The sequence below is a fragment of the Phyllostomus hastatus genome, unplaced genomic scaffold (assembly GCF_019186645.2).
Source record: "Phyllostomus hastatus isolate PE091 unplaced genomic scaffold, TTU_PhHast_1.1 phas_contig_86, whole genome shotgun sequence".
In the NCBI taxonomy this organism is placed as follows: Eukaryota; Metazoa; Chordata; class Mammalia; order Chiroptera; family Phyllostomidae; genus Phyllostomus; species Phyllostomus hastatus.
The window spans coordinates 36,382,927-36,395,240 of record NW_025333977.1 but is presented as its reverse complement, the minus strand read 5'-3'; the positions used below and the strand labels follow the sequence as shown (position 1 = coordinate 36,395,240).

The window sequence follows — 12,314 nt, the reverse complement described above, 5'->3', positions numbered from 1 at the left end:
GTTTAAGAGGTTATATATAATTGCTAGAAGAACAGGTAACATAATCCAGAAAACCTAAATTGAGACTTTGGTTTTGTCTCTTAATCTGTCCTTAGATAAAACAATTTCTCTGGCGAAATGCTCCCATTTTACAACTGGTAAAAGAATGTTTTTAAATAATGTATCATATGTTCTAAAGCATATTACAAATGACAACTGTCACAGATGCTACACAAAAAAGATATGAGACTTAGACTTGGATTTCCTGACTCCAAGTCCAGTGCTCTTTCGCCATGCTATGTAACAAAAGATGAACTATTCATTTTATGGTGGTGCGGTATTATCTACACTGAAGACCATGGTCACATTAATGTTTTCCAATATTAATATCACTATACATGCCAAGTACCAGTAGCAAACATTATTGACCCAAGTAAATCCTTAAGTAGTTATGCAAAGGTATCCAAATAAGGACACAATATTCCTTATATTCTGCAAACCTATTTTATTTTTATTAACTGACACTTAAAGCTACTTTATATGCTGTGAACCTTCTCATAAACACTGAGGAATAAAAAACAGTACTGAGCAGAGTATAAAATAGATTAGAAAACATAATTCTTGAGTTTCTTTTCCAGTTTTTCTGTGGAACTCTGAAACAAGTACTATTGTAATTCTACATGGGGCAGCTATTTTCCTACCCACCTACATCTTAATGGTGAATAGAGGACAATGTATAATAAGTATTTGAGGTAAATAAATTAAGAGGCCAGAGGATCCAAGTAGATCATTAAGTCTAATCTGTTAAGATGAGAGATGAGGTCCATGGAAAAAGGGCTAGCCTAAGATGCCACAGCAAGTCAGTGGGACAGGGTCAGGCCCTGAATCTGGCCTCTGAATGAATGGTCGATGTTGGGCTCTTTCCTCTACCACCCTGTCTCATGATAGCATGACAACTCTGTGTGTAAATAATGTTTATTTCAATGGGTAGCTTTGAAGACATCATTTCACTGAGGAGTTCATCAATTTATCTTTGTTGAATTACATCCACATTCTTCAATATTTTGAATATTAGAAGGTTCATGGAGGAGGACTTTTTAAAGATTTTATTTTTATTTATTTTTAGAGGGAGGGGAGGGAGAAAGAGGAGAGAAATATCAATGTGTGGCTACCTCTCCAGTGCCCCCTACTGGGGACCTGGCTCACAACTCAGGCATGTGCCCTGACTGGGAATCAAACCAGCAACCCTTTGGTTTACAGGCTGAACTCAGTCCACTGAGCCATACCAGCCAGGGGAGGATTTTTAAAATTTAAATGATATTTAGTTTAATGTTTTTCAGGGAAAAAAGCAACAAGTACTTCAACCTATAAAATTAAGTTATGGATGTCACTGACATGGATGAAGATAAAGTAGGTTAAAAATTGATTGAAACAAAAATGTTAGGCAAATTAGAGTATAGATAGTTTACATATAGGGTGTAATTATGAAGGTGCTCTCCGAAGACCAGAAAGTGGGAAGCTCTCAAACAAGAACATTTCTAAGTGCCCCTTTAACTTTGCCACAATCTTAAAGCTGAATAGGAGAGAGAGAGAGAGGCAGTGGAAGTTAATAAATGTTTCCCATTACCTCCTGCCTACTGCATGACCTTTGTCTCCTTCTACAAGCTATGCTTACACAGTGTTTCTGCTCTTTCTTGTTGAATTTTGACAACTGATCTCACTTCCACACAGAAGTGGAGCTGAGCCTAGTGCTCATATATTGAAGGCTTGATACAGAACCAAATGAGGACAGAGGTCGGAGCTGTGCAGTGCTGTAATGAATCTGGGAGAATTTAACGCAACATGACTGACATCAGAGCCACACTTAGGAAGAGGATCAGGATGAGATTGTTAATTTGGACCTGCTTCTGGGACTTCCCAGTTTATTGGCATTGTACGTATTAAGCTTGTTTTTATTTAAGAGCACTCAACTGTCTTTGCTGAAAATTCAAACCATAGATAGTTCATTGCCAATTGGTCTCTACTCTCCAGCAACAGTGTCCCTTCACATGGACCCCTCTGGCATTGTATGTCACACAGGTTAGCTGGTAATAGTGCCAAAAGCCCCTGAACCTGGATGAAAAAGAACGTCTTTTCTAATGCCAGTCATGAAATCTATTTTCCTTTAAAATCCTTGGTTCCAGAGAACTTAACAAATGCTTTCTCTTCTAAGCCATGATGTTAGCTCATTTCTATTTCTCCCATAGTGTACATTATAATGATTGGTGTATAGTAGGCACTCGATAAATATTTGTGGACAAATGAATCCATTCAATTAAAAATACAACAGATGCCTACCAAGTAGAACTCCACAGATGTTCAAACAATGGCTTTGCTGACAGTCAATTAACTATGCCTTCTGACAATTCTAATGTCACTTTAAAGTCTGGAAGGAGATGATTAGTTGAGTGTTTTAGAGAAAGGTATGGGGAAAGTGCTGGTGGGGGTGAAAAAAGTGGTTTGGAAGGGAAAGGGAGTTGAGGTCATGGTTATCTGGATTTGTATGTTTAAGATCAGAACATGCATAATTAGCACTTGTGGGCTCAGGCCGCAGTTCTCACTGCGTCTCGGTGCACAACCATAGATAATCTGTGAAATGAGACCTGTTTGGCATACACTATGTGTGCCCCCACCCGCTCTCCTTCTTCTGGAACGTTAAATTTGCTTTCACATTTGTTAGGCAATGCAATTTTGATTATAAAGTAGGACTCTCTTTTCTACTTTTCCTTTCATCCTTTGATAAAGAGAATGGTGATCCCAACATAACTGAATGAGTGGGTGTCTGCTATTTGTATTAAGTACGAAACACCAATCCCGGGTGGAGTTTCACATCCTTGCAGGAGCCTAGTGATCTTTCAGAACAGGTTGCTATGGAAAACACATTTAACCAAGGAGAAAGGATGTTTCTTTCAATGTGATTCTCTGCCCATCTGACCTGATTAGATTAGACCAGAAGAAAACTGAGGAGGTAAGAGATGGTACTAGGAACCTGTAAATACAAAGGAAGTCCAGAGTGGGGAAAAGTGGGATCTAGAACTTTAAAAAGAAAACTTTAATCAGGTAACTTATCCACTGACCAAATTCAAGCCTTAGTTTTTACAGTAAACACATGCAAAAGAGATCAAGTCCAAAGGTGTCAATCTGATTTTGATTGAAGTTCAATGAATGTATCAAGTATGTATTTACTCTATACATTGTCCAGTACCTTTAAGTGATTAAACAAAGAAATAAGAAAGCTTGACTTATAATTCATGGCTCTGTCATGAACTAGTTTGTGAACCTAGGAATCTCACTCATTTTCACATCTCTAAGAATGAGATTTTCCCAGATAGTCTCTCAGACTCGCTCCAAATCTTAACACTTTATGATTCCATAAAATGCTACATAAATATTTTAAATCAATGAAATATTTTCCCTGTGTAGTTTACTGTACACCATGTCATTACCCAGAGAATATGGAATGTGTGCTCATAATTTCACTTATAGGTTCATTAATTAATTAAACAAATATTAAAACCTCTCCTATAAGCCAGGTGTTGTTCTAGGGCCAAAGACATAAGAGTGAACTAAACAAAATTATTGCCTTCAATCAAATTTACATCCTAGTGGGGAACACATGGAATAAATATTACAAGTTAGTAACTGGATAAAAATAAGAAGAAAAGATATTGGGAATCTCTTCAATTATTTTGTATTTGAAAAATAAAAGAACTCAGGACAGTATGTACATGTAGGTCCTAAGAAGCTACTGATTTTGTTCTTTACCCTTATTCTTTGAATAAGGTATATCCAGATCTGGGTTCACCAAAATAGCTGGCCCTCACTTACTTTCTCACCTTTGTGACCTTGAAAGAGTCATTTGGGCTTCTGTTTCCTGAAAATGAAAGGTTGTTCTTGATAGTTCCTATGATTAAATCTTCTTTATGGTTTTATAAATCTAGGTTCCCAAATCAATGCTTAAAAGCACACTATATAGTCAAATTAATTAAAAATTAACATGTACTAAGGTAGAACACATTAAAATGCTTAAGATTATTTATTTAGTGCTGTAAACATATATTTCCTTGAGCACACGCTTTACCAGAAATCACTACCACAAAAAGAAATATATCTAATATGTCTCATTAACTAGAAAACATTCTATCCCCACGACCCACAGATATCTTAAACGGAGAGCTTGAGATAGACAAAACCAAGAAATCCATTCTTTTTCCCAAATCAATACAACCTTTTTTCTAACCACTTCTTTCTAATTTTTCTTCTAGTGTGGTTTTGGGGTTTTTAATTAATTAGGTCATTTTTCTGTAGACAAACAAAAGATTCCTAAGGCCTCAGGTTCCATCTGTACTAAAGGAAGTGCTGTACTTGGAGTCATTTCCCAGTCTGTAATTGGTAGGAGCACTCTGAAAACCATGTTCCCGATACATAATAATAATCACAACAACAATGACAACGACGATGACAACAATAACACAAATTACCTAGCACCTCTCAGTTAAGACCCTCTAAGCACTTTTCAAAGCAATCACTTTGTTCCTAGTGCTGATAAAAAAGCTTCAGCACAGGCATGTTGACTGATCTTACAGTCCATGGCCATCCAGCAAGATGGTGCTAAGAGAGTGTGAAAGGGTGAAAAGAGAACAGGATCTAGAGTCAGTAGACCGGGGCCCCGGAAAGTGGGGAGTCTCTTAATCACTCAGGCTCTTGGTCTTCATATATGAAATGGAAATAAATGTACTGTGTATTTTGCAGACTAAGTACAAAAGCATTATGTAAATGTTAATTATAATCAAGTAAGAACAATAATAATATTGGAATAGAACTGAAAATTAGATGCTAGAGGGAGTTTCCCAGGCAAGTTTTGTGGCCTAAGTCACTGAATAACAACAATTGGGCAGAACTTCCAAAACTGAATCTCATTGTCCACGGGATGCCTGGATAACCACCATCCCCATCAAGGGGTCATTAGACTTTGGCCTAGAGTCTTCCATGAACTTGCTCCTGTCTGTCAAAAAAAAGTTAACTCCTTATACTGAATGAGAATTTGTCAGCTTCCCCTCACTTGCCTTTGGAGCCAACTTTGGATGTACCATTCATTCCTTTTCCACATGCAGTTCTCCAGTAGTGATCAGGGTCCCAGGTTTCCTTTCGTCTGTACCTTCAACTATACCTCAAATAAGTGGTTTTCAAGTTTCCTTTAGCATCTTAGTCTAAGTCCTCTAGACCTCATGTATTGATTGGTCTTTCTATAAAGGAATTATCATCCCTGTTGTCTTGGGCACCCTGCTTCTTATTCACAGACATTCACTGGATGGAGATTCACTGGATCTCCATTTTGCTCTCAGTTGAGAAGATACATAGTGCCAAATATAGTGATTTGATTTTATCAATAAAGTAATCATAGCACATACCATTCCATGCCTTTCTTCTTCTGAGGCTTACCACATGCCAGGCCCCTGATGCCTGTATCTTCCACTTCTATCCAATTGTCCTTTTTGAGACAATAAAGCCTAATTTCTCCTAGAACAATCTTCTGGATATATGCAAATTTTTTCAATATACCTCAGTAACAATAATCAGAAACAAACAAAAAAATTCTTAGATAAATGCCAAGTTCTGTGAAGAGAATCTACCTAGTGCTTCCTGAAGGCATAAGAATTCTTCAAATAGCTTACTGAACAATTTTAGGACTCACATACTTCAGTTTTCTTTTTTAAAAAGGAATAAGACAACACATTGTAAACAATGCCAAGATAATTACAGCTTTCTGCTTAAAAATAAGCTAGTAGATATTTTCATTCCATCCTCAGATGTATTACACTATCTATTCCCAGAGATACAGTTTTCCAATAGTGCTGTTTTTAGTCTTAGGATCTGAATAACCAGAGCACCATTATTTCGGAGCAAATCATGTCACGGTCACAGACATAGACTTGTGGAGTCTCTCACATACAAACGTGTTTTCTCTTTCAAAATGTAGGAAAGCACAACATTTAAAGGCTCTAGTCTAGGTATATCAATCAACATGGCAAAATCTTGGGTGAACTCAAAGAGATGTGTCAAGAATACCTATGTAACAAATTCACTTTAGTTTACATTTCCCCTTCAAAACAGTCTAAAAACATAAACTCCAATGCTGGCAACTGGCCCTGTAAGCTCCCTAATTTTCTAGACATGATATTTTTCTCCTATATTCATTCTGATAGCTAATTTAAAAATTCCTTCTCCTATCTTATGTTCTGAAATTTACCCTAACTTATAATAATTCATAGTTCACCATCTTTTGTTCTTTCTGTGACTTATCCCTGGAGCTAAGGGTGTCCTCTTGTATTAACACACTTTTCTAGTTGTCCAGGGAAACAGGCTGCTGCAGGATGCAAGCACTTGAACCAAAGGCAAGAAGCGGTCTTGCTGCAAACGATGTGGCCTAAAGACTGGCTGCCTGGTTAATTGGATTTCGTGAGAATTTTTCTCCTACCTGCACCCTTCTTTTATGTTTGCTTTCTTCCTCTTACAGGGTAGTGTTCTGAGACCCATTCAAGGACCCCATTACCAATGGGAAACTGCTACAGCCAAAACTTAGCAAAAGTAAGTGGGAAATGTTCACAGCACGAGAGACTTTTTCTTCCCTCCAAAGATGCGGGACTTCCCTAGATGCTATATTGGGGCCCATTCTTTGTGGCATTAATGTAAGTCTGTAATGGAAGTCAAAATTTTTTATGAAGATAGAAGAGGGAGACCATGGAAACACTAAAACTTGTACCTTTTCAGAAGGAATTATTTAAACAAATGCCTAGCCAAGACTCAGTTAAAGTTTCCTGGTTGTAATATTTTATCAAGTGCTGACTGAGAAAACAGTGATTTGCCTTCTCCCAAGGTCAACAGTGGGGCTACAGCTGGCTGACGTGGTGCACAAGGAGCTATCGGGTGTGCTATTTCCCTAAAGTGTATACTGGGCTGTGGTAAAAAGCCCATGCCTAGGGTCACATCAGTTAATTCGGGAATTATAAGTAGTTAAACTATAATGTCAGTGACATTGAAACCCAGGCTACAAAACTTACAGCCCTGGGCAGAGATGGTCATGACTTTGGGAGGGAAAGGACAACCTGGGGCAAGGACAGCCAATTACTGACCAGCTGCAAGGAAAACACATGCCTTCTATAGTGGTCAAAAATCAGAGTGGACTTGAGGTTCAAAAAAAAAGTAAATCCGAATCCTGAAACTTATCAGCTGTGTGCCCATGACAACTCACTGAACCTCTCTGAATCTCTGTTACCTCATGTGAAAAAGTGTCACCAGATCTGTCAGTCAGACCATGGTTGTGAACAGGCCTTTTAAACTTGTAGAGCTTTAGGTAAATATCAGCTTTTGTCACCGTCACCATAATAGTTATCATGTCACCAACAATAGCACAATTACGTGGTCTATAGAGAATAAAAGAAAAAAAGTACACAAGAAAGGGAAATTCCAAAGACGCGCTGTACTCATTAAAACAGTCAGGTTTAGAAAGTACAAGAATATGTCTTTCTCTAGTTCTACCACCCAAGAAAGCAGCCTAGGATAATTCATTTGTGACAGACGTCAGTACACTTTTGGGGAAAATAGGGTATCCCGTGAAGCTAAGTACTAATAGCATCTCTAGCTGTTTTAATGTGAAGTTTTTTCCTGCCCATCCCCAAAATCAGTCTCTCTCTCTCTCTCTCTCTCTCTTTCTCTCTCTCTCTCTCTCTCTTTCTCCTCTATCTGGACAGTTTCAAAGTTATTTCAGATATCATGACATTTTACCCTAAAACCTTGTATAAGTTGCTTCTAAAAATGATATTATTGTCCTCTCTAATCACAATGTCATTACCATAGTCAAGAAATTGACACATATGCACAATATTATCTAGCATATAATTCATATTCAAATTTCTCTAACCTTGACTCGAACACTTTATAGTTTTTTTAAAATCCAGAATCCAATAAAAACTCATGGCTTGCATTTGAATGACATGTTACTTCAACTTCCTTTAATCTAGCACAGTCTCTTCTAACATTGACTTGTTTTCAAGAATTCAGGACAACTGTCTTGCAGAATGTTACATCATCTGGATTTGTCTGTTTCCTAATGGTTGGATAGGTAGGCTGTGTACTTCCTACTATTTTGTATCAACTGGCACATGTCAATTTGTCCCATTGTTGGTAATGTAAACTTCATTATTCAAATTCAGAAGGTTCTCTCCAGTCCTCTACTTGGTCAAGGAAACTTTTTCATACTTAAATTACCAGTAAGGTGATTTTTTTGTTATCCCTCCTTATACTTTTAAGCATACCATAATAATAGTTATTTAATTATGAAGCAAAACTGTTAAAAGTTTTGAGAATATCCACAAAGAAAACAAACAAGCAAACAAAAAACCAAAATATATTCATGAATCATTTCACTTAAGTTAAAAAAAGGGGAACTTCATGGAAACAAAGCAACATAACTACAGAGGAAACTACTGCATTTACATGATTCATTTATACTTCATTCCCTTTCTTTCCCAGGTGCATCCTGTAATTTAGTAGAAGATCTTTGACAAGCAAGCACTTAATGACTTTCAGCAAATAGGCTATCGTGTCAATGAAAATTTCAGCATTAAACAGGCAGTGATGGAAAAAGAGAGTAGGTGAAGGGGTTAGGTGCAGCTGGGGATGATAATGCATGAACTTTAAGTTATTTTAGGATGGAGCCTCTGTATCTACATGTCCCTAACACCCAGGACAATGGCACGTAGGGACAATGTTCTTCAGAACATTGTTTAGAGTGGAGCAATAAATGATAGTTCTTTTAGAGGCAGAGCTGACATTCACACCAAGGCGTTCTGGCTTTGGAACCCACATTCTTAACCACTACTGATGGAACAGTTTCCATAGCATTTGATCTCAACGTGCAAAGGCTCATTATGTAAGATAAAATCTCTAGCCTTTAGTCAGGCATTAAAAGTCCTCTCCACAGTAAAGAGGTTGCTCAGAAAATTAAAAAAACAAAAAACTACCTCATGGTGTAGCAATTTCACTTCTGGGTGGGTATATATTGGACAAAATCCAAAACATAAATTCAAAATGATATAGATACCCCTATGTTCAGTGCAGCGTTATTTAAAATAACCAAGATATGGAAGCAACAACCCAAGTGCCCATCAATGGAAAAGTGAATAAAGAAGACATGGTATATATATACACAATGCAATATTACTTGGCCATAAACTGTGAGACCTTACCATTTTTGCAACAGCACGGATAGGCCTAGGGGGTTTTATGCTAAGTGAAATAAATCAGACAAAGACAAATACCATATAATTTCACCTACATGTGGAATATAAAGACCAAAATAAACAAACAAAACAGTAATAGAGGCATAAATACAGAGAACAAACTGAGGGTTACCAGATGGGGGTTGGGAGAGTGGTAAAAAAAGGTTAAGGGGTTAGAAGTACAAATTTGTAGTTACAAAACAGTCATGGGAATGTAAAGTACAGCACAGGTAATAGAGTCAATAATAATGTAATAATTATATATGGTACCAGGTGGGTATTACAATTATAGGAGGGGATCACTTTGTAAACTATGTAATTGCCTAACCCCTAAGCTATACATCTGAAACTATTATAAAATAATATTGAATGTCCACTGTAATTAAAAATAAAACAACAACAACAATATAAATGTCCTCTCTATATTGCTCCCAACCTACTTCTCCAATCTTATTTCCCAATATTTGTTTCTTCCAACATAGGTGATTCTCTCCAATGGTTTTACTCCCTATATGTTAAAAATTCCCCTCATCGTTTCTATAATATTGTCCTACTTACAAATTTCTATTAGCATAATTTTAAAGACTTGACTCAAAGGCTAACTATTCCATAAATACTTTCCCATTCTTGCCTTGGGATGTCTGTTCTCCTTTTCAAAAATTCTCAAAGAAGGATTTGCTGAACTTTAAGTCACTTGTCGCTTTCTATATTGAGTTATGATTAAACACTATAACTCTGTACACACCCCCTAGTAGATTATAAGCATCTTTAAAGTTAAGTCTCATGCTTGCCTGTTTTCATATGCCCCCACGACCTAGAAGAGTAACCTGCATGCAATAGGTACTTAATGTTTGTTTTCCACATAAAATACATTTTCCTTGAATAATTCTGGCCTCAACTCATAGTTTGTTCATTCTATATACTTAGAAGAGAATGCCCTTCTGTCATTCCCCATCTGTCCAAAGCTGATCTCCATAAAACCTTTCCAAATACCCATCCCAAACCTTTGCAGGTGCTGGGTGTATTTATAACTTGAGTTGTGGTGATGGTAACAGGAATGTATACATATGTCCAAACCCACCAAATTTCATACATTAATTATGTGCAGTTTTTTTGTATACCTCAATAAAGCTGGGGAAACATGTTTTAGAAGAAAAAAATGTGTAGACCTGGAGTCTGCATTCTGATCCAGTTCTGAGATTCATTAGCTGTTAATATTGGCAAATTACTTAACATTTCTGTGCCTCAATTTCTTAATCTGGAAATGATAATAGCATTTACTCCACAGGGATTTTTTTTTCAGTAAAGATTAAATGAATTAATACCAAAAAAGTACACAAAATAGTGCTGCCATATCGCAAGTACTCAATAAAAGTTAATCATTATTCTGTATTTTTCTCATGGTTTGTGAATATCATTTGTCAATGATTACTTATTAGTTGGTGATATATGTTCTACTTTTTATAGGAACTTAAAATTAAATCAAGTACAATATTATTAATTAATTTTAAGGGGCATATCTTATTTTCTTAAAGTATGGGATAACTCTGACTACTGAGCATATGGTATATTGGCTGAGCATTGGCTCAGTACTTTCCAGAAATATTTCATTCAATACTCACAATCACAGTGAAAGATAGCTGCTATTTCCATATTAAAGATAAACCAAAACAAAAACAAATATTTAGAGAGAAAAAACAATCTGTTAAAGTTGTCTAAGCTAGTGAGTAGTAAAACTAGGACAGTTCTTAAAGGCAAATATAATAGTTAATTTATATCCGTTCCCCAAAGTTCCCCAAGTATATTAAGTAGTTAATATACTTAGGTTCACTAACACAATCTTTCTTATTGCAAAGTATTTTTTGCTTGATATGTCAAGCATATATACTTGGTATACTTACTTTTTATTTTTAATAGACCTTAATACAGAGAACATATTTTTCACTTTTAAGATGATTTTCAAAAAACTTTACCTTAGACTCCAATATAAACCCTTTTCTCACATCAATGATAAGAACATAATACACTTATAGTATATTTTAATATAACTAAAGACTTTTTTTACTATTCTCCATGCCTTTGTGCTAATCTCTATCAACTTATATTTAGCTTTTAGCTCTGCTATATCTTTTTGGATTGATGCTATTTCCATACGGTCTTACTAGTGTTGAAGGAAATACTACAGAACATTTGCTCTACACCTTTGATTTATCAAAGTGGGAAATGGGGCTCAGGCAGATGGAGAATATGGCAATACTGCTGAGTCAGTGAGGGCAAGAGAGGGACAGAACCAGCATTCTTTATTCTCACTATTGTCCTCTTTTAGCTAAGCTATGCTGCCTCATGAATACAAATAAATGCCATGATTTTCACACCCTAATCCACTGCATCTATAACGTGGCTTTGTACCAGTGCTTTTGGCTTACCTTTCAATATAAATTCCCAAGTAAGAAGTAAGTAGGAAGACATGCAAAGAGGAAATACTTGAATAAGTAAAAGCCTTGTGCAATTTCCCATCTCTGTACCTTTCTACCCCAATGCTTCCCAAATATAATATCCTTTCTCTACATGCCCTTAAAGCAGCACTACTCAAAATGAGGTCAACAGATGGGTGTCTGACGAAGAGGTGTTTATCACCCTGTGATGAGACAAGTAGAGAGAGTGAGTATTTAGAAAATATTACAGCAATTTAATAGAGCAATTTATCCTTATTAAATCTAATAATGATAAAAGTTAGTCTTCCACTTTGTTTTTAAATTTCATTTTCTTAGTAACTGATTTTAATTGCACTCTATAAAAATATTAACCTCTAACTGATTGGGGAGGATTATTTCATAACAACAAAAAAGAAACAAACAAACAACAAACTTGAGAGACACTGCTTTAAGGGTGCAGATTCAAGTGCCACCAATTCTTGTATACAGCATTCCTGATGTTTTTGATGAACCGGCTATTAAATTCTATAACATTTGATCTGAACAGTCCTCTATTATGCCTCTTGTAACTTTCTACCTA

The 12,314-nt window shown here is 36.2% G+C and overlaps 1 protein-coding gene across 7 annotated transcripts in view; it reads right to left on the bottom strand.

Moving 5' to 3' along the window:
- The window catches only part of LOC123826937 (LIM domain containing preferred translocation partner in lipoma), a 634,789-nt gene that overhangs the window by 152,929 nt on the left and 469,546 nt on the right, over positions 1-12,314 (bottom strand). The gene's annotated exons all lie outside the window — the stretch shown is intronic.